This window comes from Ipomoea triloba, chromosome 6, assembly GCF_003576645.1.
Source record: "Ipomoea triloba cultivar NCNSP0323 chromosome 6, ASM357664v1".
Taxonomy (NCBI): Eukaryota; Viridiplantae; Streptophyta; class Magnoliopsida; order Solanales; family Convolvulaceae; genus Ipomoea; species Ipomoea triloba.
The window spans coordinates 4,617,118-4,619,733 of NC_044921.1; positions in this window are offsets into that span (position 1 = coordinate 4,617,118).

A 2,616-nucleotide genomic window follows, 5' to 3' on the forward strand; every position below is an offset into this window, starting at 1 on the left:
TGGAATTGGGAGGGAATTTCAACCTAATTCTAGAGAGAGAAATTTTAGACTAGACTAATCTAGAAAAATGAATGGGATCCTCTGGAAAAATGCCCCAAATCTCTATTTAAATCGCGTCAAACCGCCAAAATATTACGAAGTGGACGCCCGACTGGACGTGCGTCCAGCGAGATTCTTCCTCGCTGCTTTAAATCTTCGGAGAGATCTCGAAATCGGACGTGGGCGTCCGACCCGCGTCCGCTGTGCGTCCTCAGCAGACGTTGCAACTTTCAGAGAGGTGTTTATCAGACGCGGGGTGTCCATTCTTCGTCCGTTGAGCGTCCAAAGCAGACTGCTCCAACTTCTGCAAGCCATTTTTCGGACGCGGGCGTCCAAGCCGCGTCCGCCTCGCGTCCACCGCAGAGTTTGGTTCGGCTTTGCTAGACTTCGTTCCGGACGCCTTGGCGGACGCGCGTCCAAGGCGTGTCCGTGTCCTGTTCTTTGCTCCAACTTTGGCCCGTGAATCATTCTTTGCAATTCATGCCTTTTTTCACCTTTTTGCACAACGTTTTACCTACAAAATGATCAAACACGTGTGGACTAGGGTCCAATGGCACTAACACGCATTTTAACGCAATTAAGCCCCAAATCAAGCAAAAAAGCTAGCAAGTACGTGCAATGCGACCCGAGAACGACCCTATAAGTGTAGCATCTTTTGCACTTATCAATACTATAATCAAATTAAGGAAATCTCTATGTTTAATTATCATAGTAAGATGTTTTCAAAAAAAAAAATTATCATAGTAAGATTAAAGTTTTAAATACAGATTGGTAATATGAATTGATATGTGTATATTTAATTTTCTTTAATTATGGATGTAATATGTGTATGTTTATTTTCCTTTAATTACCCACCGTAATATGTGTATGTTTAATTTCCTACGTGGTAGGCAAATTTATCATTAATTCCAATAAAAATGAGGTCGTTTTATTAATTAATACTCGTGTCTAGTTTTGGCATCGACCCATAAAAAGTTTTTCAATCGATGATCTTCACTTACGTCGACTGCATAAAAGAAGTTGGAATTCATACTTTGCATTTGAATGAAGTATTCCAGTAAAATATTTGCCTCCCCTGCATCTAGGGTTGATTTGATTTACAAAGCAATTGATACTCGTGCGTAACACGTGCTTGTTCCTACCATCATTTTTCCTCTTTTGTTGTTTCTACTAGATTTTTGGTTTTTTTTTCGGAGGGTTTGATTTTTTATAGATCTCAAATTTGGGGAGAAAAATGAAGAAAATGGGAAGAATGATAGGGAAGGAATTGGGGGAGAGAGAAATTTATTTTTGGGAGAGACGGTTTTCTTAGGAAAATGTGGAAAAGACTTGGGGGTAGAGGAAAATTTATTTTTCGGAAAGACGATTCTCTTTAGAAGATGCGGGAAAGGGTTGGGGGAGAGGGAAAATTATTTTTTGGAGAGACGATTCTCTTTAGAAAATGGGGGAAATGGTTTGGGGAGAGGGAAATTTATTTTCCAGAGGGGCGGTTCTCTTCGAATAATAATTGCCCTAGGTGCATGACACGTGCGTCACTAGTGTGTTTGCTTGCTTGCATGTGTCAGTTGGGTGAGACAGTTGTCCCCCACCAATAACAATATGTCATGAAAAGATGGACAAAAGATGCCAAGAATAGATATCCTCTGCTAGCTGCATTTGGTGAAAACAAGTCTAGAGTCCAAAGATACAATGATCTATGCCAAAGAGCAATGGTATTGAGTGAAGAAGGATCATTATCTCAACAGACCTATACATCTGCTTTGCATGCACTTGAAGAAGCTTATGGGAATTGTGTTGCTACTTTGAGATCTCTAAAAAATAAAACCCTCCCAAAAAAAGTAGAAACAACAAAAGATGAAAAATGATGGTAGGAACAAGTACGTGTTATGCACGAGTATCAATTGCTTTGTAAATCAAATCAACCCTAAAGGGGATTTGAGATTTGGGAGGGAAATGGCAACCCACTCGCAAGAGACCGCCGCGTGAATTTTCAGTTGTAGCAGATCCAGAGAGCAAGAGACCGCCGTGTGAATTTTCGGTTGTAGCAGATCCAGTGATCGAGCAAGAGAGCGCCCCGTGAACTTTCAACTGTAGAAGACCCAACAATATAATAATACAATTTTTTTGTCACAAAGGTTTCTCACTCCTCTCTCTCTCCCCTATGCTCCTTCTCCAGTTTTTTCTTCTCCTTTCTAAAAACTTTCTTAATCAATTAAGAAAATTAATGATACACATATTACCTTCATAATTAAAAGAAATTAAACATACACATATTACAGACATAATTAAAGAAAATTAATCATACACATATTACGTTCATAAATAAATGAAAATAAATATCTACATATTATTTTATTAAGAATAATATATACTCCTTAATTACAATAATTATTCAGATTACATAGACGTCAAAATTAGTATAATATTAATTAATAATAATATATCCTCATTAATTAATTACCATATGTTAATTATAATGAAACGACCTCATTTAATTAATTACCATATGTTAATTATAATGAAACGACCTCATTTTTTGGAATTAATGATAAATTTGTCTACCCACATAGGAAATTA